This window comes from Pseudophryne corroboree, chromosome 5 (assembly GCF_028390025.1).
Source record: "Pseudophryne corroboree isolate aPseCor3 chromosome 5, aPseCor3.hap2, whole genome shotgun sequence".
Lineage (NCBI taxonomy): Eukaryota > Metazoa > Chordata > Amphibia > Anura > Myobatrachidae > Pseudophryne > Pseudophryne corroboree.
The window spans coordinates 342477129-342502909 of NC_086448.1; the positions used below are offsets into that span (position 1 = coordinate 342477129).

The 25781-nt window shown below is 45.8% G+C and overlaps 1 protein-coding gene and 1 long non-coding RNA gene across 2 annotated transcripts in view; one reads left to right on the forward strand and one right to left on the reverse strand.

Annotated features, from left to right (window-relative positions):
* Positions 1–25781, reverse strand: part of ITGA9 (integrin subunit alpha 9) — an 838556-nt gene that overhangs the window by 325527 nt on the left and 487248 nt on the right. The window lies entirely within an intron of this gene.
* The window catches only part of LOC134929047 (uncharacterized), a 34843-nt gene that overhangs the window by 7443 nt on the left and 1619 nt on the right, over positions 1–25781 (forward strand). The gene's annotated exons all lie outside the window — the stretch shown is intronic.

The window sequence follows — 25781 nt, forward strand, 5'->3', positions numbered from 1 at the left end:
CTGGTGAAATACCTCCACACCGAAGAGCTGATTTTTTTGGTATTTTCACCTGGCATGTCAACGGCCATATTCCTCCCACGGACAACAGGTGTCTCCCCGGGTGCCTGACTTAAACAAACCACCTCACCATCAGAATCCTCCTGGTCAATTTCCTCCCCAGCGCCAGCAACACCCATATCCTCCTCATCCTGGTGTACTTCAACACTGACATCTTCAATCTGACTATCAGGAACTGGACTGCGGGTGCTCCTTCCAGCACTTGCAGGGGGCGTGCAAATGGTGGAAGGCGCATGCTCTTCACGTCCAGTGTTGGGAAGGTCAGGCATCGCAACCGACACAATTGGACTCTCCTTGTGGATTTGGGATTTCGAAGAATGCACAGTTCTTTGCTGTGCTGCTTTTGCCAGCTTGAGTCTTTTCATTTTTCTAGCGAGAGGCTGAGTGCTTCCATCCTCATGTGAAGCTGAACCACTAGCCATGAACATAGGCCAGGGCCTCAGCCGTTCCTTGCCACTCCGTGTGGTAAATGGCATATTGGCAAGTTTACGCTTCTCCTCCGACAATTTTATTTTAGGTTTTGGAGTCCTTTTTTTACTGATATTTGGTGTTTTGGATTTGACATGCTCTGTACTATGACATTGGGCATCGGCCTTGGCAGACGACGTTGCTGGCATTTCATCGTCTCGGCCATGACTAGTGGCAGCAGCTTCAGCACGAGGTGGAAGTGGATCTTGATCTTTCCCTAATTTTGGAACCTCAACATTTTTGTTCTCCATATTTTAATAGGCACAACTAAAAGGCACCTCAGGTAAACAATGGAGATGGATGGATTGGATACTAGTATACAATTATGGACGGGCTGCCGAGTGCCGACACAGAGGTAGCCACAGCCGTGAACTACCGCACTGTACTGTGTCTGCTGCTAATATATAGACTGGTTGATAAAGAGATAGTATACTCGTAACTAGTATGTATGTATAAAGAAAGAAAAAAAAACCACGGTTAGGTGGTATATACAATTATGGACGGGCTGCCGAGTGCCGACACAGAGGTAGCCACAGCCGTGAACTACCGCACTGTACTGTGTCTGCTGCTAATATAGACTGGTTGATAAAGAGATAGTATACTCGTAACTAGTATGTATGTATAAAGAAAGAAAAAAAAACCACGGTTAGGTGGTATATACAATTATGGACGGGCTGCCGAGTGCCGACACAGAGGTAGCCACAGCCATGAACTACCGCACTGTACTGTGTCTGCTGCTAATATATAGACTGGTTGATAAAGAGATAGTATACTCGTAACTAGTATGTATGTATAAAGAAAGAAAAGAAAAACACGGTTAGGTGGTATATACAATTATGGACGGGCTGCCGAGTGCCGACACAGAGGTAGCCACAGCCGTGAACTACCGCACTGTACTGTGTCTGCTGCTAATATATAGACTGGTTGATAAAGAGATAGTATACTCGTAACTAGTATGTATGTATAAAGAAAGAAAAAAAAACCACGGTTAGGTGGTATATACAATTATGGACGGGCTGCCGAGTGCCGACACAGAGGTAGCCACAGCCGTGAACTACCGCACTGTACTGTGTCTGCTGCTAATATAGACTGGTTGATAAAGAGATAGTATACTCGTAACTAGTATGTATGTATAAAGAAAGAAAAAAAAACCACGGTTAGGTGGTATATACAATTATGGACGGGCTGCCGAGTGCCGACACAGAGGTAGCCACAGCCGTGAACTACCGCACTGTACTGTGTCTGCTGCTAATATATAGACTGGTTGATAAAGAGATAGTATACTCGTAACTAGTATGTATGTATAAAGAAAGAAAAAAAACCCACGGTTAGGTGGTATATACAATTATGGACGGGCTGCCGAGTGCCGACACAGAGGTAGCCACAGCCGTGAACTACCGCACTGTACTGTGTCTGCTGCTAATATATAGACTGGTTGATAAAGAGATAGTATACTCGTAACTAGTATGTATGTATAAAGAAAGAAAAAAAAACCACGGTTAGGTGGTATATACAATTATGGACGGGCTGCCGAGTGCCGACACAGAGGTAGCCACAGCCGTGAACTACCGCACTGTACTGTGTCTGCTGCTAATATAGACTGGTTGATAAAGAGATAGTATACTCGTAACTAGTATGTATGTATAAAGAAAGAAAAAAAAACCACGGTTAGGTGGTATATACAATTATGGACGGGCTGCCGAGTGCCGACACAGAGGTAGCCACAGCCGTGAACTACCGCACTGTACTGTGTCTGCTGCTAATATATAGACTGGTTGATAAAGAGATAGTATACTCGTAACTAGTATGTATGTATAAAGAAAGAAAAAAAAACCACGGTTAGGTGGTATATACAATTATGGACGGGCTGCCGAGTGCCGACACAGAGGTAGCCACAGCCGTGAACTACCGCACTGTACTGTGTCTGCTGCTAATATATAGACTGGTTGATAAAGAGATAGTATACTCGTAACTAGTATGTATGTATAAAGAAAGAAAAAAAAACCACGGTTAGGTGGTATATACAATTATGGACGGGCTGCCGAGTGCCGACACAGAGGTAGCCACAGCCGTGAACTACCGCACTGTACTGTGTCTGCTGCTAATATATAGACTGGTTGATAAAGAGATAGTATACTCGTAACTAGTATGTATGTATAAAGAAAGAAAAAAAAAACCACGGTTAGGTGGTATATACAATTATGGACGGGCTGCCGAGTGCCGACACAGAGGTAGCCACAGCCGTGAACTACCGCACTGTACTGTGTCTGCTGCTAATATATAGACTGGTTGATAAAGAGATAGTATACTCGTAACTAGTATGTATGTATAAAGAAAGAAAAAAAAACCACGGTTAGGTGGTATATACAATTATGGACTGGCTGCCGAGTGCCGACACAGAGGTAGCCACAGCCGTGAACTACCGCACTGTACTGTGTCTGCTGCTAATATAGACTGGTTGATAAAGAGATAGTATACTCGTAACTAGTATGTATGTATAAAGAAAGAAAAAAAAACCACGGTTAGGTGGTATATACAATTATGGACGGGCTGCCGAGTGCCGACACAGAGGTAGCCACAGCCGTGAACTACCGCACTGTACTGTGTCTGCTGCTAATATAGACTGGTTGTTGATAAAGAGATAGTATACTACTAATATTATATATACTGGTGGTCAGGTCACTGGTCACTAGTCACACTGGCAGTGGCACTCCTGCAGCAAAAGTGTGCACTGTTTAATTTTAATATAATATTATGTACTCCTGGCTCCTGCTATAACCTATAACTGGCACTGCAGTAGTGCTCCCCAGTCTCCCCCACAATTATAAGCTGTGTGAGCTGAGCAGTCAGACAGATATATAATATATATAGATGATGCAGCACACTGGCCTGAGCCTGAGCAGTGCACACAGATATGGTATGTGACTGACTGAGTCACTGTGTGTATCGCTTTTTTCAGGCAGAGAACGGATATATTAAATAAACTGCACTGTGTGTCTGGTGGTCACTCACTATATAATATATTATGTACTCCTGGCTCCTGCTATAACCTATAACTGGCACTGCAGTAGTGCTCCCCAGTCTCCCCCACAATTATAAGCTGTGTGAGCTGAGCAGTCAGACAGATATATATAATATTATATATAGATAATAGATGATGCAGCACACTGGCCTGAGCCTGAGCAGTGCACACAGATATGGTATGTGACTGAGTCACTGTGTGCTGTGTATCGCTTTTTTCAGGCAGAGAACGGATTATAAAGTAAACTGCACTGTCCTCACTAGTAAACTCTCTCCACTCAGTCTCTACACTTCTACAGTAACAGTACTCCTCCTAGTCAGCTCCAGTAAATCTCTCTCAGTCTCTTATAATCTAAATGGAGAGGACGCCAGCCACGTCCTCTCCCTATCAATCTCAATGCACGTGTGAAAATGGCGGCGACGCGCGGCTCCTTATATAGAATCCAAGTCTCGCGATAGAATCCGAGCCTCGCGAGAATCCGACAGCGTCATGATGACGTTCGGGCGCGCTCGGGTTAACCGAGCAAGGCGGGAAGATCCGAGTCGCTCGGACCCGTGAAAAAAAACATGAAGTTCTGGCGGGTTCGGATTCAGAGAAACCGAACCCGCTCATCTCTAGTGTAAACGGCACGATCTGGGTCACAGGCTAAAAATATACAGGAAGCCAGATCACTGGCACACTACTCACGGGTACAGTCTGAAAGGGGTCTCTCCGCGAATATGCCGGGTCCAGCCTGCAGTGTGAATAGGGCAAGACCCGGCTGTGACCCGTGTTGGAACAGTGTTTGAAAACCCAGGATGGACCTGGTATTTTGGTGGAAAAGGGGTATAAGTAAAACAATGGGTTTCAAATAAAAACCTCAACTACCCATGATATTAGGATGTCTGTGGAAACATGTGAGATAATCACTGGCACAGCATAATAGGGTAACTCACCTGTGCATTCAGAAAACTCAACCTATTGGGGATACTTAAGGATTGGACTTAATAACACTGAAGTAAACGCATGACGTTGTAAGAAGAGTGCTCTTATACAGATCATAGAAATATGAGGGGACTTCCAAATAACTTCCAATGGTGGTATTATTCCTTATACTGTAATAAAAAACATTTTCATAATGAATACTGAAGTAATGACACCAGAACTTGTGGCTAATAAAGACATTATTTATAGGAGTTTACTCATATATTAACATCATGTGCTTTATTATTATTATTATTATTATTATTATTATTATCATTCAGTAATTAAGAGTTGGGTTTGATTGGTTGACAGTTGTCATGTCGACATTCATTATGTCGATAAGAGAATGCTGACAAGGCCGAACTGATGAAACACTGCATGTCGGTAGTGACCATGTTGATATTCATGTCTACATGGATATGTCAACATGATGAACTGTAGACAAATGACCCTTGGTGGTCTATCAGTGTCTTAGCTTGTTCCAGTTGTTGCAGCAGCTCCAGCATCTTCTTCCGGCTCTGAGTGGTCACATGAGGATCAGTTTGTTGTCCAAGCAGTGATGTTCCGGTGATTATATTCCCCACTACCCCTAATCCTAATAGCTACCCCTCCCCCTAATAACCCTAATCCCCCCACTGCCACCGTGATATCCTCAGACTGTCAACATTTCACATGGTGACAGTTCATATGGACATTGTGAACATGCCTGTCGAAAGTCTGAACCATGGTGTCCACATTCAGTTACTGTCAACCTTCTGACTGGATACCATAATAATAATAATAATAATAATAATAATAATAATAATAATAATTCGCTCATTGATGGCACACTAGGACTGTGCCCTGACACTGGTGTGGCCACTTCTGGAGTGCTAGGCCTCCACTCCAACTACAAAAACTCCATCTTTCTGCAAACATATGAAGCATCTGTTTCCACTACATATGGCAGCAGAATATCTTACAACACTATTGATCATGGTATGATGAGAGAGTCCCCCTCAAATCAGGACAATCCCTCATAATCAAGACAGTTGGGAGGTATGGGCTATAGGTGGCAAGTATATTTATCAATAATAAGATTTTAGACCTGATAATTGTCACCGCTATTCACGACAATAGGAAATTATAATTTGCCCAATTTAACAATATACACAAGCAGGGACAGGGGCTTCTAAGGAGCCAGTCACTGCGATGTATAATAAGTGAAGTGATCCCACTAGGGTCCTCTGCAGCTGTCTGGTGGCCATTGCCTGATAGGGTTCCTACAAATCCCTCGCCTTGCAATTTGTGCGGCGTATAACCCATAGGCTACAGCAACTAACGCCATCTGAAAACAGCGTTGGCTGCTAGGGCCATGCTCCAGGACTGCTTCACTGTCCGGAGCTTGGTACATCTGACAGCTTAGCACCACCATATAAACCTATGGGAGCTGCTTGTGTTGTTGTAAAAGGAGGGACCGCGGGCCGCGGCAGATATTGGAGATACGTGCTGTGGTCCCTCCATGGTACATCCAGGCGATGCTTAATATTTTTGGGTACTCCCAGAAAATGGAGGTTTTCAAGCAAATACTATTTTAAAAATATGCTCCTTTGTTCTGCACATGCATTACTCCCTAGCATCGGGTGTTTCTAAATAATATTATCTGCAATTCCAAGCTCTTAAACAGATGAAAACAATATACGTTAGCTTTATGATGATAAAGTCAGTGAAGACATCTGAGTATTATTAATTAAGCATGTTAGTAAGAAGGTCCTTCAAGGCAATGCTGTTCCGAAAGACACTTGACTGATAACATCTGTGTCTGTTTCCAGCTGTGCCTGTATTTGTATGTCAGCATGCTAACGTCTGCATAAGAACACCTTTACCGAGTATCCCAGCAGTCAGCGAGAGGTTTAAACATGTATACTATTACAGGACTTAGATTTCCAAAACTGTGGGAAGGAGCTTATGCTGCTCAATTTTTCTTTTTAATAATGGTCATCATTCTTCTCTGCAATGTATTTTGTTACAGTATCCGTCTCGGAAAAAGCTGATTCAATTTTCTGTGGATTTGGTAATTGCATTTTACTCTCTTTGTATTCCAAATAAATTTGCACAGATACAATTCATCAAGTATGCACATGACTACTTGTAGAGAATATAAAACAGAAAGCAATCCACTATTGCCTGTAGGGATTCACTCCAATCACATTAAATGAAAGAAATAAAATTGCTTTATTCAAATGAAACCAGAGCACAAGTCCACAATAGACGGTCATAGGTTCCAGGTGATGTTCACCAATATAGACCACAGATGTACTGTCCCTAGCCTGCGCCCTGTCCTGAAAATAGGACTGTAAGCTTAACACATGTCTACAATAGTATTAAATGTAAAGTCAGGCACTTAGGCCTAGTAGTTGTGCCTTGTTTCTTTGCTGGCTTCGCTAACACTTGCAAAGTGTATACAAAGAATAATAATAAAAAATTACTATGGGCCTGATTCACATCCGCCTGAGGGTGATGGGCCTGATTTGTACCTGCCTGAGGACGAAAGACGTCCACTGCCAGCATTGCAGATCTGAGTTCTATAGCATCAGATCACCATCGCAACCATCATTTGCGGCATCGGCCATCTGTATGAGCATAAGGCTACTCAGAATGGCCGTCTCAGTGAGTCTGCATCGGAAGATGCAGACATTGGTTTCGCCACTTCCAGAAAACAGGGACGACCCCCCCTTTTTCATCAATGCTGGTCACTGCCGCCCATTACCCACCCCTAATGGCCGCAGTCTGTCATTCAGGCTGCAGATTAGAGGGAACTGTGTTTGTGATGATGCACGACCCAATCTGCACATGGCCATTACAGTACAGAAGTGTGTAGTAAATACAGTATTTCTGAGTCAGGCCCTATGTTTACTCTAAAGTGACAAGTCCCATGGTGATCACGGTTGGAAGTATAATTTGGTTCCCACATGAAAACTAATTCTGCAGCAGTGGACAATGGAAATCCTAAGAGTATTGGTAGTTATAAAGTAATATATTGTAAGATGTGCAATAAGGAGATTTATGGTAGACTTACCATAGTTAAATCTCTTTCTGCGAGGTACACTGGATTCCACAGGGAATACATCGGGGTGTAGAGTTGGATTTTGATCCGAGGCACCTACAGGCTTAAGATTTGACTGTTCCCAGGATGCACTGCACCGCCTCCTCTATAACCCCGCCTCCGGGCACTGGAGTTCAGTATCGTTAACCAGTCCAATGCAGTAGCAGGTAAAAGAGATGGCAGATGTTAGTCACATAGAACCACATTCTCACGACAGGAGAAGGGACCAGCGGCTAATGCCATACAAACCCAAGAAAGCTAAGTGCATCAGGGTGGGCGCCCTGTGTAATCCAGTGTACCTCGAAGAAAGAGATTTAACTATGGTAAATCTACCATAAATCTCCTTTTCTGCTGTGGGGTACAGTCGGATCCCACAGGAAATACATCGGGGATGTCCTAAAGCAGTTCCTCATGGGATGGGAAGTATCAAAGGCAAAGAACCTAATGAACGTGTTCATGGAGGAACACGTAGCTGCCTTGTACAATTGTTCAGCGGACGCGCCATGGCAGGCCGCCCAAGAAGGTCCAACAGACCGAGTAGATTGGCTTTGATAACAGCAGGAGCTGGAAGGCCAGCCTGCGCATAAACTTGTGCAATCATCATTCTAATCCATCTGGCTAAGGTTTGCTTATTCGCAGGCCAGCCACGTTTGTGAAAACCAAAAAGTACAAAAAGGGTATCCGACCTCCGGATAGAGGCAGTCCTCTCCACGTAGATACAGCGAGCCCGTACCACATCCAAAGACCGTTCTTTGGAAGACAAACCAGAAGATATAAAAGCCGGAACCACAATCTCTTGGTTAAGATGGAAAGAAGATACCACTTTAGGTAGATTACCAGGGCGAGTTCGAAGAACTGCCCGGTCACGGTGAACAATCTAAAAGGATAGACAACAGGACAAAGCGCCTAAGTCCGACACCCTCCTAGCAGAGGCAATAGCCAGCAGAAACACGACCTTAAGCGTAAGACATTTAAGGTCCACAGACTCAAGAAGTTCAAATGGAGACTCTTGCAGGGCACTTAAGACAACAGACAGATCCCACGGAGCCACAGGAGGGACATAGGGAGGCTGAATCCGTAAAACACCCTGAGTGAAAGTATGAACATCAGGAATAGACGCAATTTTTCTCTGAAACCACAACAACAAGGTAGCTATATGAACCTTGAGGGAGGCCAGACGAAGGCCTAAATCGAGGCCTTGTTGCAGAAAAGCCAAAAGCCTGGAAGTTCTGAACGAATAGGCATCATAATTCTTAGCAGCACACCATGTGAAGTAAGAGTTCCAGACTCTGCATTAAATCCGCGCAGAAGCCAGTTTGCGGGCCTTCAACATAGTTTGAATAACCGCCTCGGAGAATTGTTTGGCCCTCAGGAGTGAAGCTTCAAGAGCCACGCCGTCAAAGCCAGTCTGGCCAGGTCCGGATAGACACAAGGGCCCTGAACGAGGAGGTCTAAGCATTGAGGAAGTAGAAGTGGACAATCTAGCAATAGACCTTGCAGGTCTGAGAACCAATGCCATCTGGGCCACGCTGGAGTGACTAGAAGTAGTATTCCTCTTTCTTGCTTGAACTTCCATAGTACCCTGGACAGGAGTGGAACTGGAGGGAACACGTATGGCAGCCGAAAGTTCCATGGAAATACCAGTGCGTCCATGAACGCTGCTTGAGGATCCCTTGTCCTTGATCCGAAGACCGGAACCTTGTGATTGTGTCGAGACGCCATCAGGTCTACATCTGGTAGGCCCCACTTGTCCACTAGAAGTTGAAAGACTTCCAGATGAAGACTCTCCAGTGTGAATGTCCTGACAACTGAGGAAATCCGCTTCCCAGTTGAGGACTCCGGGAATGAACACTGCCGATATTGCTGGCAGATGGCATTCCGCCCAACGCAGGATTTTTGATACTTCGAACATTGCCATGCAGCTTTGAGTGCCGCCTTGATGATTTATGTATGCCACCATGGTGGCGTTGTCTGATTGTACTTGAACAGGCCTGTTCTGTACCAGAGGCAGGGCCAGCGTCAATGCCTTCAACACTGCCCGCAATTCCAGAATGTTTATCGGGAGGATAGATTCCTCCCTGGTCCACCGACCCTGGAGAGAGTGTTGCTCCAACACTGCGCCCCAACCCCGCAGACTGGCATCCGTTGTCAGGAGGACCCAGTTGGAGATCCAGAAGGGACGGCTCCTGCTCAACTGTTGGTCCTGTAGCCACCAGCTCAGTGTCAGACGAACCTCCGGAGTCAAGGAGATCATTTTAAACCTGATCCGATGGGGTAGGCCGTCCCACTTGGAAAGGATTAACCTCTGCAGAGGGCAAGAATGAAATTGGGCGTACACTACCATGTCGAAAGCCACCTCATGAGGCCTAGTACTTGCATCGCCGAGTGTATCAACACTCTTGGGCGAGAGAGGAAGTAACTGATCCTGTCCTGAAGCTTCAGGACTTTACCTGGAAACAGGAACAATCTCTGGCTGTGTGTATCCAGCAGTGCCCCCAGGTGCACCATGCTCCGAGCAGGGACCAGCGAGGACTTTTTCCAGTTGATGAGCCACCCGCAGGCCTGTAGGAATTGGACCGTCAGTTCCAGATGACTGAGGAGGACATCTTGGGAGTTCGTCAGGATCAGCAAGTCATCCAGATACGGCAGGATCCTGATTAACTGATGGCGGAGAAGGGCCGTCATCACGGCCATGTCCTTGGTGAAGATCCAAGGGGCCGTGGCCAGTCCAAATGGCAGAGCCTGGAACTGATAATGTAGGTTGCCAATAGCAAACTGCAGATATTGTTGATGCGAGACGGCAATAGGTAAATGCAGGTATATACCATATAGTCGTCGGGTTCCATGGCCATTACAATAGAGCACAGAGTTTCCATACGGAATTTGGACACTCTCACAAATTTGATCAATGCTTTGAGGTTGAGTATAGGCCGGAAGGACCCATTTGGCTTCGGAACTAGAAACAGGGTCGAATAGTATCCCCTGCCTCTTTGAGATAGAGGTACCGGCACTACCACTCCTGTGTCCAGGAGGGATTGCACAACCAAGTGTAGAGCTTGCGCTATCAATGGACACGAAGTAATAACTGTCGAGCAGAAATGGCGAGGGGGACGTCTCTTAAAAGAGATTGCGTACCTGTGAGAGACAACTTCCCGCACCCAGGCATCCGAAGTGGTCTTTAACCAGGCCTGGGCGAACTGCAGCAGTGGGCCTCCCACCCTGGGGTCCCCAAGGGGGAGGCCCACCCTGCATGCAGTAGGCTTGTCTTGTTTGGAAGCAGGCTGACGGGCGGCCCAGGATTGTTTAGGTTTGGGCTTGGTGGATTTGGAAGTACGAGCCTGTCTCGGGTACGCCTGGCCCTTTGACTTCCCTGGAGGTCGAAAGGAATGAAAAGTGGTACTCTTTGTCTTCAGTGCAGAAGGGTTAGTACTTGGGAGAAACGCAGTCTTAACAGTTGCCAAGTCAGTCACAATCTTATTCAGATCCTCCCCAAAAAGGATGTCTCCCCTAAAAGGACGCACCTCCAAGGTCTTTTTGGAGTCTAGGTCCACCTTCCAGGACCTCAACCACAGAATTCGGCGAGCCAGTATAGACGTAGTAGACGCCTTGGCTGCCATTACACCTGCCTCAGGGGCCGCCTCCTGAATACAGTGGGAGGCTGTGGTAATATGAGACAGATATTGTCTGGCAGTGTCAGAAATATCCTGAGGCAGCTCATCCGCAATTGCCTGAACACATGCTTCAATTCCTTTCGCGGCCCAGGAGGCTGCTATAGTGGGTCTATGTACAGCACTGGTAAGAGAGTAAATAGACTTCAGGCATCCCTCCACACGCTTATCCGTCATTTCCTTCAGTGAGGTGACAGTGGTAACAGGCAGAGTAGATGACACGACAAGACGGGCGACTTAAGAGTCCACCGGCGGTGGCGTTTCCCACTTGTTACTCAACTCCGCTGGGATAGGATAACAAGCTAGCATCTTTTTAGACAGGGAAAAGTTCTTTCCTGGAGACGACCAGGATTCCTGACGTATGTCAATTAAGTGGTCAGAATGTGGTAAGAGTACCTTAGCAACCTTCTGACATTTGAACTTATCAGGTTTCTAAGATGCAGTAGTAGGCTCAATGTCATCATCTATTTTAAGAATTAACGTAATAGCCTCCACCAGGTCAGGAACATCAACCAGGGTTGTAGATTCCTCATCAGAAGCGACTGTATCAGTGCGACCGATCAGTATATTCCCCATCCTCATCAGAAGAATTATCCGAAATATTAGTGGATTGTGAGGATGAAATGGCCTGCTTAGATGACCCTTTGATCCCAGAGGGGTGTGGGGTAAACTTTTGTTTAACCAAAGATTTAATTGTTGTAACTGGGTAGACAGAGTGTCCGCTCAGGGCGTATGAACTACAGGGACAATATGTGGCTGCAATGGCACAGGAGGTCCCACAGGGGGCTTAAGATGTGTCACAAGCGTATTCAGCATACTTGAGAATGCTGCCCAAGGTGGTTCCTGATGGCCACAGATGCCGCAAGCTGACTAGGAGATGTATGGCACCCAGTGCCTGATCCATCAGATAAAACTTCCCCCTCAGGTAAATCCGTGGTGCCAGCACTGCATGATGCAGAAGCATCTGTGGAATTCCCACCCTGTGTGGCAGACATTATAGGGAATGTAACCATAGAGCGTAATAGTACAATATACTGTAGCCAGACAAATACAATACCTGCAAATAACCCCCTGATTTATGTGACAGTTAATACAGGGCACAAACAGAGGATTAAAGTGATATGAGGTGACTGAAATACACAGTAAAAAAACCCAAACAGTATATACTGTGTAGCACTATATATATATATATATATATATATATATATATATATACTGCTCAAAAAAATAAAGGGAACACTAAAATAACACATCCTGGATCTGAATGAATTAAATATTCTTATTAAATACTTTGTTCTTTACATAGTTGAATGTGCTGACAACAAAATCACACAAAAATTATCAATGGAAATCAACTTTATTAACCCGTGGAGGTCTGGATTTGGAGTCACACTCAAAATTAAAGTGGAAAAACACACTACAGGCTGATCCAACTTTGATGTAATGTCCTTAAAACAAGTCAAAATGAGGCTCAGTAGTGTGTGTGGCCTCCACGTGCCTGTATGACCTCCCTACAATGCCTGGGCATGCTCCTGATGAGGTGGCGGATGGTCTCCTGAGGGATCTCCTTCCAGACCTGGACTAAAGCATCCGCCAACTCCTGGACAGTCTGTGGTGCAATGTGGCGTTGGTGGATGGAGCGAGACATGATGTCCCAGATGTGCTCAATTGGATTCAGGTCTGGGGAACGGGCGGGCCAGTCCATAGCATCAATGCCTTCATCTTGCAGACACACTCCAGCCACATGAGGTCTAGCATTGTCTTGCATTAGGAGGAACCCAGGGCCAACCGCACCAGCATATGGTCTCACAAGGGGTCTGAGGATCTCATCTTGGTACCTAATGGCAGTCAGGCTACCTCTGGCGAGCACATGGAGGGCTCTGCGGCCCCTCAAAGAAATGCCACCCCACACCATTACTGACCCACTGCCAAACCGGTCATGCAGGAGGATGTTGCAGGCAACAGAACGTTCTCCTTGGCGTCTCCAGACTCTGTCACGTCTGCGCAGTGAGAACCTGCTTTCATCTGTGAAGAGCACTGGGCGCCAGTGGCGAATTTGCCAATCTTGGTGTTCTCTGGCAAATGCCAAACATCCTGCACGGTGTTGGGCTGTAAGCACAACCCCCACCTGTGGACGTCGGGCCCTCATACCACCCTCATGGAGTCTGTTTCTGATCGTTTGAGTAGACCAGGGATGGGGAACCTTCGGCCTTCCAGCTGCTGTTGAACTACACATCCCAGCATGCCTTGCAACAGTTTTAGCATGGCCAAATAGCAAAACTGTAGCAAGGCATGCTGGTATGTGTAGTTCAACAACAGCTGGAGGACCGAAGGTTCCCCATCCCTGGAGTAGACACATGCACATTTGTGGCTTGCTGGAGGTAATTTTGCAGGGCTCTGGCAGTGCTCCTCCTGTTCCTCCTTGCACAAAGGCGGAGGTAGCGGTCCTGCTGCTGGGTTGTTGCCCTCCTACGGCCTCCTCCACGTCTCCTGATGTACTGGCCTGTCTCCTGGTAGCGCCTCCATGCTCTGGACACTACGCTGACAGACACAGCAAACCTTCTTGCCACAGCTCGCATTGATGTGCCATCCTGTATGGGCTGCACTACCTGAGCCACTTGTGTGGGTTATAGACTCCGTCTCATGCCACCACTAGAGTGAAAGCACCGCCAGCTTTCAAAAGTGACCAAAACATCAGCCAGAAAGCATAGGAGCTGAGAAGTGGTCTGTGGTCACCACCTGTAGAACAACTCCTTTATTGTTGGGGGTGTCTTGCTAATTGCCTATAATTCCCACCTGTTGTCTATTCCATTTGCACAACAGCATGTGAAATTGATTGTCAATCAGTGTTGCTTCCTAAGTGGACAATTTGATTTCACAGAAGTGTGATTGACTTGAAGCTACATTGTGTTGTTTAAGTGTTCCCTTTACTTTTTTGAGCAGTGTATATATATATATATATATATATATATATACATATACACACACACAAGACCCTGACGCACCTAGCCCCCCAGGGTACAGAATATAGTGATAGCAAGACATGTGATACACGAGAATGTAATCCACACAGCAGCTACAGGCACACTCAGTCACAGGTACAATGCAGAAGTTATTACAGATAAACAATAAAACTGCACTGGACTAGTAAAATTACATATAGATATATATGTATATAGATATAACAATGCACAGTAGATACTGGATGTATATCACAGAATACGTGTACTAAATATTCAGGTACCAGTACACTTGTTCTTAACTAACACTGTCTAAAATGACATGTAGAATACTTAAGTGCCTGTAAATGCACAGCACTGATGAGACAGGTGACTTTACAGACGAGACAGTGCCCTACAGTCCTGGAGATCAGCCCGGCTACTTGTGTAAAGATGGTGCCCAAATCTCTGTCAGGGAGTGAGGGAGAGTAAAATGCAGCTCCAGGGTGGGAACACCAGCAGTAGATGGCGCCCGGAGCTGGAGGAGGGGCTACAGGTCAGCGCCTTAGCCCTTATGCTGGTCCTCACCATCGGGTACTGTGGATCCTATGTAAAACGGATTTTAGTAAATCCGACCTGTGCTACCTGCTCTGGTGGATATAGTGGGGTCCCTGTGCAGTACAGTGTCCACGACAGTGGTGCGGTCCGTCTCCTGGGACCATGACCGGACCGTGATTTACCGGCAGGTCCCACCTGGGGGACCCTCTTACCTCCTCCCTGATGTGCAGCCATGCGATCCAGGAGAGCGTCAGCAGTGGTGTGCCTGAAGACCGGTGCGCCTCCGCTGCAAGTACCCAAGAACCCGGCCGTGGGAGTATGCAGCGCTGCTGGGGAGGTGATGCAGCCGCAGCACAAAATGTCAGAATGACAAACAGTTCTGCGGCCCTTGAATTTTCTTAAAAAGATCTTTTCAGGGCTGCCTAGCGCAGACCCCTGTGTAAGTGACCTGTTTTGCAGGTACCAACTTACAAACTGCGCTCCAGTGCCCGGAGGCGGGGTTATAGAGGAGGCGGTGCAGTGCATCCTGGGAACAGTCAAAGCTTTAGCTTGTTGGTGCCTCGGATCAAGATCCAACTCTACACCCCGATGTATTCCCTGTGGAATCCCAGTGTACCCTGCTGCAGAAATATAATTATATACAGTATGACCGTTAATATAGCAGGTGTAAAAAACATGATCATATATTTTTTAATTTGTGAAACGGGTATAAGATTTCATATTGGGAGGACAAGCCTTAGTTTTACTGCAGGAAATGTAAGCACCGCTGATCAAATTTCTTCACTTCCCACCTGCTATAATATTTATGCTGTAGTTTTACCCCAAAGCAAATACAACAATTCTCTATGCAGCTTAGACATGGCTTTCTTTTCCTGATCCCCGCACTATTGCGTACCAAGTCCGAGACATGATGTAGATCTATTGTCAATTCTTTTGTAAATATAACTACCCCTCTCTCTGCTACAGCATGGTAAAAAGGAAATTATTTCAAACAAGTTATAATTACTATTATAACTCATTATAATCTGAGTAACAATACAAGACCATTGCAAAGACATTGAACATCCATTAGATGTGCAGTCCATTGTACAAGGCTAAAATGTAATTTATTATCCTGATTGTTAGTATCATATGTTGGTGATACCCGCAAGCAGAAAGGACTAGCAATACTGTCACAATCCATGGGAAGATTAATGATTCACAATACATAGAGATACCAGATAAAAGCCTCTTAGGCTGCATACACACTATGAGATATTGCATAGAATATAGCTGATACTGTATGATTGCATACAATATCGCAACGATTTATCATATGATGCGCAGCCTTGCGGGAGGCATTTGACATCCAACATCTCACCTGCATGCAGTCTCGATGGTACAATGGGGGTCATTCCGAGTTGATCGCTAGTGAAAAATGTTTGCAGCGCAGCGATTAAGTGAAAAAGCGGCACTTCTGTGCATGCGTATGCGGCGCAGTAGCATGCACGACGTACTTTCACAACGGCTGATGTACTTTTACACAAGGTCTAGCAACGCTTTTCAGTCGCAATGCCAGCCGCAGAGTGATTGACAGGAAAGAGGCGTTTCTGGGTGTCAACTGACCGTTTTCAGGGAGTGTTCGAAAAAACGCAGGCGTGCCAGGAAAAACACAGGTGTGGCTGGCCGAACGCAGGGCGTGGTTGTGACGTCAAATCCGGAATTGAACAGTCTGAAGTGAACGCAAGCTAGGAGTAGGTCTGTAGCTACTCTGAAACTGCACAAATTATTTTTGTAGTCGCTCTGCGATCCTTTCGTTCGCACTTCTGCTAAGCTAAAATACACTCCCAGAGGGCGGTGGCATAGCGTTTGCACGGCTGCTAAAAACTGCTAGCGACCGATCAACTCGGAATGACCATCAATATCGTGAGCTTTTTTGTAGTGTGTACATACAACCATACGATTTTAGGGCATTGACGTCAGTCTGGACCCTCCTCCTCCTCCTTGTGCTCCCTTAAAAACAACTCCAACCCCATAAGATATCAATTCAGCTTGTCTTATTGTTTCATCGTATAGTGTGTATGCCCGATATCAAATGTAGGAAAATCATATACGATACTGCATGGGGCACACATCGTACTAGTGTGTACATACTGTAGCCTTAGGGTATGTAAGACCATTACCTCAAATATGTGACCTCAATCATACTGTTTACTGCTGCTCCCTAACAAGAATAACCCAGTTTTCAGTCATTTTGATTTGTAAGATGGGATAGGTAATCACTGTTCTATTCCAATATTCAAAGTTAATACCGACTTTCTGAAAGTGACTACTAGGTGTAATAGTGACAATAGGTAATTTAACTACATAATAACCAAGATGCAAGAATGCTTCTTAAATGATTATTGGTTCCATGTATCCACATCATAAACCAGCCAAGATGTACTGTAATGCCCAATTCTCCACATAAAACAGACAATTTCTCCATTGCATCTTGCTGCAGAATTTATCAATGGATTAATACATATAGCAGAGATTCCTCTTGTTTATCTTCTTTAATCTCGATTATCGCAGGCCTCAAAGACCTATATTAAACTTTTTTGCCCCCAGATTAAAACCATCACAGGTTAGCGATACCTAACCTCTAACATGGGATACATACAGCATTGCTGGAGAGGCTTCTAGATCCCCAAGAGTGCTAGAACTTCTTCCTTTCACTGTCAGTGTTTTTTTTTTACTGGGACTCGCATATTAGGTATTGCCGGGATATGCGCAGTATATTATGATGGGATGTAGTTATGTGACCGGTGGTCAGGAGACCACTGGACACAATACAGGCACCTACATCCCGCTCACCCACAATCCCAATAGTCGGCATGCCGACTAACAGGGACTATGTCCACACCATAGAGTGGGAAAAGAACCTTTGGCGAGCGCAGTGAGCCTGCAAGGGGCTTTGTTGCGCTCGCCCCCCCCCCCCCGGCCATCTCCTGGCATTGGTATAGTGACCGATCATGATAGTTACCACTGCCCACAAGCTACCCATGATAAATAGGTCAGTTTATTTTAGTTTTAGCAATTTATTGTCTATGATTTTTTTTGTGAACATTAATGCGAATAACATTTTTACTTTTTAACAGTAACAATAAAAATCCCAGATTTAAGCGCAAAAGGATTCTGGTTAAATATGTTTTCAATGCACTGTGATGTAGTTTACTTGCATATCTGGATTGTACTGTATGCTCTGAGACCAAGAGTGCAGACGATGGGACCTTTTACACTGGTGCCTGCTCATTCGAATATGACCCACCCAGCATATAATAACTGTTTAGTCATCTGAGGCTAAAATGTTTATGCTTAATATATGTCCAGACAAAAAGAAAACTTCAACAACATCTGGGCAACATATTTTAGCAGCCTGACTCAACTGGGGATCTAGTACAGCCTCACCATGAAAGCGTCCTTATGAAAGAGTCATTTTGTCCATATCAAATAACAGCCTTGAAAAGGGGACCTCTCTCGTGTATTTATCAGAGGAGAATTGATTGTTCTGTACACTTTTTACCCAATAGTCAGTTTTACTGGCTTCTCAAATGTGTTAAAGCAAAAATGTATTTAATAACATTTATTTACATAGCACCAACATCTGAAAATGTGCTTTACAATTGAGAAGTCTAGTAAAAGCTAATACTTTGTTTTTATACTTAATAGTGCAAATAACACCTACAGAAAAACAAAGCCACTGCTTCCAAACAGGACATTTCATCCAGATAACCTGAACCAGACCCCTATTTAAACTCAATGGAGACAATTCAGTTTGTGGGAATGCCCCTAAGGTTCCGAAGAAATAGTTAAACCGCTTTATGCCTATGCACTTCACAGATGGCATAAACCGCTTTATACCTATGCACTTCATAGATGGCATAAATCGCTTTATACCTATGGAAACTTACTTGCAGGAGAGGCCTTAAGCAAATATGAAAGTCTCCTCCAATTTGTCAGGGAAGGAACCTGGAGGGACATCGGTTACCGCTACCGACGATGTCACTGCAAGCTAAATTTAGTACATAGTGGGTATATTTTTATTCTAAATGAAAATATGTGTCTTTCTACAGACTTAATAACCGTGGCAGTGCTGCGATTATTAATACATAGGTAAATTATTATAGTGCTTTAACTTCATCTGTATAAAACTGCTTATTCCACTAAGAGGCACCAAAATTTATATTTGCTTACCAAGAAAATTGGGCTTGGGTCAGTCATGTTTAATTCATATGCATCCTATCTTTTTAATTGCTTTCTTTTTCTGATGTTTATGTCATGTAATAAAGGTTGTTTTATATCAAAATCATCTCATTGTCTATACACATGCTTTTATAATAGTAGAGACATTTTTATATGTATCAACCTATATGTTTTTACCCAAGATACCAACACAGTGGAACTTTTCTTTCTCTAACAACCTAGTGGATGCTGGGGACTCCGCAAGGACCATGGGGAATAGACGGGCTCCGCAGGAGACTGGGCACTCTAAGAAAGATTTAGTACTACTGGTGTGCACTGGCTCCTCCCTCTATGCCCCTCCTCCAGACCTCAGTTAGAATCTGTGCCCGGCCAGAGCTGGGTGCTTTTAGTGGGCTCTCCTGAGCTTGCTAATAAGAAAGTATTTTAGTTAGTTTTTTTATTTTCAGAGAGCTTCTGCTGGCAACAGACTCTCTGCTACGAGGGACTGAGGGGAGAGAAGCAAACCTACTAACTGTGGCTAGGTTGCGCTTCTTAGGCTACTGGACACCAATAGCTCCAGAGGGTTCGAACACAGGATCTTAACCTTGGTCGTCCGTTCCCGGAGCCGTGCCGCCGTCCCCCTCGCAGAGCCAGAAGACAGAAGCCGGCAGAAGCAAGAAGACATCGAAATCGGCGGCAGAAGACTCCTGTCTTCACATGAGGTAGCGCACAGCACTGCAGCTGTGCGCCATTGCTCCCGCATTACACCCACACACTCCGGTCACTGTAGGGTGCAGGGCGCAGGGGTGGGGCGCCCTGGGTAGCAATTAAGTACCTCCTGGCAAAAGCAGCATATATACAGTTGGACACTGTTATATGCATTAGCCCCCGCCATTAATTTTACACAAAATCGCGGGAGAAGCCCGCAGCTGAGGTGGCAGGGCCTTCTTCCTCAGCACTCACCAGCGCCATTTTCTCTCCACAGATCCGCTGAGAGGAAGCTCCCCAGGCTCTCCCCTGCACGATAGAGAGGGTGAAAAAGAGAGGGGGGGCACATAAATTTGGCGTAAAAATAATATATACAGCAGCTACTGGGTTAACACTAAGTTACTGTGTGATTCCTGGGTCATATAGCGCTGGGGTGTGTGCTGGCATACTCTCTCTCTGTCTCTCCAAAGGGCCTTGTGGGGGAACTGTCTTCAAATAGAGCATCCCGTGTGTGTGTGTCGACATGTCTGAGGTAAAAGGCTCCCCTAAGGAGGAGATAGAGCAAATGTGTGTGTGAGAGGGTGTCTCCGTCGACAACGCCGACACCTGTTTGGATATGTGTAAGAGCTGAGGTGAATTTATTGCACAAAAGATTAGAGAACAGACAGGAAATCTACCCTTGTCTGTCCCTATGTCACAGAGACCTTCAGAGTCTCACAATGCTCACTATCCAAAATAATAAACACTGATATCGACACGGAGTTTGACTCCAGTGTCGACTACGATAATGCAAAGTTACAGCCAAGATGGCTGAAAGGTATTCAATATATGATTATTGTAATAAAAGATGATTTGCATATCACTGATGACTCATTTGTCCCTGACACAAGGGTACACATGTTAAGGGGAAGAAAGCTGAGGTAAATTTCCCTCCTCTCATGAGGAAAAAGAGCGGGAATCTCCAGACAAGAGACTGCAGCTTCCCACAAAAAATTCTCAAGCAGTATCCTTTCCCCACTAGGGCCAAGATGTGATGGGAATCTTCCCCTAGGGTGTCCCGTTTGCACAGAAGGTAGCACTAGCTATTCTCAGGGATCCTGCAGATAGCGTGCACATTCTAGTATACTACTCAGACCGGCGATTGTGTCGGCATGCGTTTATAGCGCTGTGGCAGCGTGGAAAGGTACCTTATCAGCAGAGATTGAGACCCTAGTATGCATATAGATATATATATAGATATATATATATTTTAAAGATGCTGTCTTAAGTGATAGGTATATATATATATATATATATATATATATTAAACATGCCCAAAGAGACATGAGTATACTGGGTCCTAGAGTCAAAGCTATGTCGATTTCTGCTTGATGTGTCCTGTAGAATATGCAATGGACAGATGATGCCGACTTAAGAGGCATGTGGAAGGCTGAGGATTGTGTGGAGAAGGGTTCTCGGACCTGGTCTCCACAGCTATAGCTGGTAATTCTGATATTTTGCCTTATATTCCTGCACAGCCTAGGAAAGCACGACATTATCAAATGCAGCCTTTCGAATAAAGAAACAAGAAAGTCCGAGGTGCGTCCTTTCTTGCCAGAGGCGGGGGCAGAGGAAAGAAGCTGCACAACACAGCTAGTTCCCAGGAACAGAAGTCCTCCCTGGCCTCTACAAAAATCCACTGCATGTCGCTGGGGCTCCACAGGTGGAGCTAGGCCCGGTGGGGGCACGCCTTCGTAAGTTCAGCCACAAGTGGGTTCACTCCCTGTTAGATCCCTGGGCAATAGATATTGTGTCTCAGGGATACAAGCTGGACTTTAAGAAGATGCCCCCTCACCGACGGCCCTGCCGGCTTCCCCCCACGAGAGGGAAACAGTGTTAACTGCAATTCATAAATTGTATCTTCAACAGGTGGTGGTCAAGGTTCCCCTCCTTCAACAAGGAGGGGCTTATTATTCGACCATGTTGTAGTCCCGAAACCAGACGGTTCGGTCGGACCCATATTGAATTTAAAATCCCTGAACATATACCTGAAAGGGTTCAAGTTCAAGATGGAATCGCTAAGAGCGGTTATTGCAAGCCTGAAAGGGGGAGATTTTATGGTGACTCGGGACATAAAGGATGCATTCCGTCATGTCCCCATTTATCCACCTCATCAGGCGTACCTCAGAATTGTCTCTCCACGGCCTTGAGAATATTCACCAAGGTAATGGCGGAAATGATGGTGCTCCTGCGGAAGCAAGGTGTCACTATTATCACGTACTTGGACGATCTCCTGATAAAAGCGAGATCAAGAGAGCAGTTGCTGAACAGCGTATCGCTTTCTCTGGAAGTGAAATGGCAACACGGCTGGATTCTATATATTCCAAAGTCGCAGTTGGTTCTTACAGCTCATCTGCCTCTCCTAGGCATGATCCTAGACACAGACCAGAAAAAGGTTTATCTCCCGATAGAGAGAGCTCAGGAGCTCGTGACACTGGTCAGGAATCTATTAAAACTAAAACAGGTGTCAGTGCATCACTGCACTCGAGTCCTGGGAAGGAGGGTGGCATCATACGAGGCCATTCCCTTCGGCAGGTTCCATACCTTCCAATGGGACTTACTGGACAAGTGGTCTGGATCACATCTTCGGATGCATCGGTTAATCACCCTATCCCCCAGAGCAAGGGTGTCTCTCCTGTGGTGACTGCAGAGTGCTCACCTTCTCGAAGGTCGCAGATTCGGCATTCAGGACTGGGTCCTGGTGACCACGGATGCAAGCCTCCGAGGGTGGGGGGCAGTCACACAGGGAAGAAATTTCCAAGGGCTGTGGTCAAGGCAGGAGACTTGCCTTCACATCAATATCCTGGAACTAAGGGCCATATACAACGCCCTAAGTCAAGCGGAGACCCTGCTTCGCGACCAACCGGTTCTGATCCAGTCAGACAATATCACCGCAGTGGCTCATGTAACCGCCAAGGCAGCACAAGGAGCATGGTGGCGATGGTAGAAGCCACCAGAATTCTTCGCTGGGCGGAGAATCACGTAAGCACACTGTCAGCAGTGTTCATTCCGGGAGTGGACAACTGGGAAGCAGACTTCCTCAGCAGGCACGACCTCCACCCGGGAGAGTGGCGACTTCACCAAGAAGTCTTCACGCAGATTGCAAATCGACGGGAACTGCCACAGGTGGACATGATGGCGTCCCGCCTCAACAAAAAGCTAAAAAGGTATTGCGCCAGGTCAAGGGACCCTCAGGCGATAGCTGTGGACGCACTAGTAACACCGTGGGTGTTCCAGTCGGTCTATGTGTTTCCTCCTCTTCCTCTCATACCAAAGGTGCTGAGAATTGTAAGAAAAAGAGGAGTGAGAACAATACTCATTGTTCCGGATTGGCCAAGAAGGACTTGGTACCCGGAACTGCAAGAAATGCTCACAGAGGACCCATGGCCTCTGCCTCTCAGACAGGACCTGTTGCAACAAGGGCCCTGTCTGTTCCAAGACTTACCGCGGCTGCGTTTGACGGCATGGCGGTTGAACGCCGGTTCCTAGCGGAAAAAGGCATTCCGGATGAAGTTATTACTACGCTGATAAAGGCTAGGAAGGACGTGACAGCAAAGCATTATCACCGTATATGGCGAAAATATGTTGCTTGGTGTGAGGCCAGGAAGGCCCTACAGAAGAATTCCAGCTGTGTCGATTCCTGCACTTACTACATTCAGGAGTGACTATGGGCCTAAAATTAGGGTCCATAAAGGTCCAGATTTCGGCCCTATCCATTTGATTTAAAAAAGAACTGGCTTCACTGCCTGAGGTTCAGACGTTTGTTAAGGGAGTGCTGCATATTGAGCCCCCTTTTGTGCCACCAGTGGCACCTTGGGATCTTAACGTGGTGTTGGGTTTCCTAAAAATCCCACTGGTTTGAGCCACTTAAGACTGTGGAGCTAAAGTATCTCACGTGGAAAGTGGTCATGCCGTTGGCCTTAGCTTCGGCTAGGCGTGTGTCAGAATTGGCGGCTTTGTCATGTAAAAGCCCCTATCTGGTTTTCCAGATGGACAGGGCAGAATTGCGGACTCGTCCGCAATTTCAGCCAAAGGTGGTGTCATCTTTTCATTTGAACAACCTATTGTGGTGCCTGCGGCTACTTGTGACTTGGAGGATTCCAAGTTGCTTGACGTAGTCCGGGCTTTGAAGATTTATGTAACCAGAACGGCTGGAGTCACGAAGACTGACTCGCTGTTTATCCTGTATGCATCCAACAAACTGGGTGCTCCTGATTCAAAGCAAACTATTGCTCGCTGGATCTGTAACACGATTCAGCAGGCTCATTCTGCGGCTGGATTGCCGCATCCAAAATCTGTAAAAGCCCATTCCACAAGGAAGGTGGGCTCTTCTTGGGCGGCTGCTCGAGGGGTCTCGGCATTACAGCTTTGCCGAGCTGCTACTTGGTCGGGTTCAAACACATTTGCAAAATTCTACAAGTTTGATACCCTGGCTGAGGAGGACCTTGTGTTTGCCCATTCGGTGCTGCAGAGTCATCCGCACTCTCCCGCCCGTTTGGGAGCTTTGGTATAATCCCCATGGTCCTTGCGGAGTCCCCAGCATCCACTAGGACGTTAGAGAAAATAAGATTTTACTCACCGGTAAATCTATTTCTCGTAGTCGTAGTGGATGCTGGGCGCCCGTCCCAAGTGCGGACTTTCTGCAATACGTGTATATAGTTATTGCTTAATAAAGGGTTATGTTATGTTGGCATCCATTGGTTGATGCTCTGTTGTTTGTTCATACTGTTAACTGGGTAAGTTTATCACAAGTTATACGGTGTGATTGGTGTGGCTGGTATGAGTCTTACCCTGGATTCCAAAATCCTTTCCTTGTAATGTCAGCTCTCCGGGCACAGTTTCCTTAACTGAGGTCTGGAGGAGAGGCATAGAGGGATGAGCCAGTGCACACCAGTAGTACTAAATCTTTCTTAGAGTGCCCAGTCTCCTGCGGAGCCCGTCTATTCCCCATGGTCCTTGCGGAGTCCCCGGCATCCACTACGGACTACGAGAAATAGATTTACCGGTGAGTAAAATCTTATTTTTTTTCCTACACCATTCTAGTACTAACTAGGACAATACCTTGCCTCCAGAAATGACTGGATTTTCTGCGGTATGAGTCCAACAAGGAGCTAGAAACATTCACTAGAAAGTGCGGTCTATGCAGACATGATAATATCTTGCAGATGCTGCAGATTTGGCGGCTGCAAATCTCCTATTCCACCAAATGACAGAGGTATTCTTGCCGGGTCGACACGTGACGTTCTGCGGTGTGAAAGGGCCATGGTCGAAATCAAAGGTTCCCTGACCCGGTAATTCAACCCGGGAATAAAGCAGTGTCATCGAGTGAGTGGCAGCGTGACAGTGTGAACAGGCCCCCGGGTCGATGCGACCCGGGACCCATTCACTACAATAGGGAGAGGCGGCGCGGAGATGAGCTCATCTCCCAGCACCGCCTCCACTGCCGGCTCTGCCCCCCGCCGCTATGGCAACTGGCCCAGCATATCACTGGGTCGGGAAGCCAGCTATTACGGACAATGTCGGATCCCACCTGGGAAGGCGATCAGTGCAAATGTGTACACTTGGCGCTGTCACCTACAAAGTGAGGGCAGCTGATCTTAGGGAACTGATCCCAATATTCCCCAGATTATGAAAAAGAACTAACCAAACAATAAGACAGCGCTTCTCACTTTGTATCAAAACATTTTTACTTTTATGTATATATATATATATATAATTATCACAGTAGGGCACTGGCCAGTACCAATACTAAAACATACAGATAATATTATTAAAATAATTATCCACATACGAATCCTATATAGTGCACACTGGTCTCATGGATTTAACCCTAAATGCACTATATAGATATCACAACCCCAATGAGGCTCTAATTAAAAAGAAAATTAAGAATTTATAGTGTATAAAAGTAAAAATGTTTTGATACACAGTGAGAAGCGCTGTCTTATTGTTTGGTTGGTTCCACCTGGGAAGGAACCGTTTCCAATTCCCAGGTGGGATTCGGCACATTGCTCAAATGGTATTATGGAGTCAAGTGTGAGCCAGGAAAACATTACAGCATCAACACCAGT